Consider the following 724-nt stretch of genomic DNA (forward strand, 5'->3'; position numbering starts at 1 on the left):
TCTGGAATTCCGAGTTGGATAGCCAGTTGTTTTTCCCAGCTAAGGTGGAAGAAATAGCCTCGCTTGATTTACTCTGTTTCTCAGTCAGGGATGTTTCCTTAGTAGCTCTGAGAGTCAATTCAGAGGTCACACAGTGGAACAACCCAGTGAAAGACCTTTATAGCAGGGATTCATGTAGCCTCATAGTTATCTGCTCTTATTCAGCACTCAAACGCGCCTCTTCCTCGTTAGTATAGTGGTCAGTATCTCCGCCTGTCACGCGGAAGACCGGGGTTCGATTCCCCGACGGGGAGTGGATGTATTTTAGTGTCATGAACCTGATATTAATTAATCATTAGATTAGATTCACTTTATTCATCCCACATCAGGGAATTTCACGTGTTACAGTAGCAATGTCAAACAGATAACAAATAAAAATTAGACAAACGAAGGATTAAATACAAAAGGCTATTTGCATTATCTACCGTGAAAAAGTATAGAAAAATTGCCTTATTGAGAGGCTCGGAAAAATTGCACATTACAGGTAGACTCTGTATATATACACACACACATATAAGTATGCATAAAAATAGTTTAGGGCCTATATTATTGCACATAATAATTGCATTGATGAGAGATGGCAGAGGTAGTAGTGGTGAAGTAGTGCAAATTAAACAACAAACAGGTTATTGGTGCTACGTTACAAGTTGGTGTTATATAGTCTGACAGCAGTAGGTATGAATGA

General features: G+C 39.2%; 1 non-coding gene across 1 annotated transcript; it reads left to right on the plus strand.

Annotated features, from left to right (window-relative positions):
• The first annotated feature begins 221 nt into the window (after positions 1–221).
• trnad-guc (transfer RNA aspartic acid (anticodon GUC)) lies at positions 222–293 on the plus strand. The gene has a single exon. It is a non-coding gene; the product is annotated as a tRNA-Asp (tRNA).
• Positions 294–724: the final 431 nt, after the last annotated feature.

This window comes from Neoarius graeffei, chromosome 3, assembly GCF_027579695.1.
Source record: "Neoarius graeffei isolate fNeoGra1 chromosome 3, fNeoGra1.pri, whole genome shotgun sequence".
NCBI lineage: Eukaryota > Metazoa > Chordata > Actinopteri > Siluriformes > Ariidae > Neoarius > Neoarius graeffei.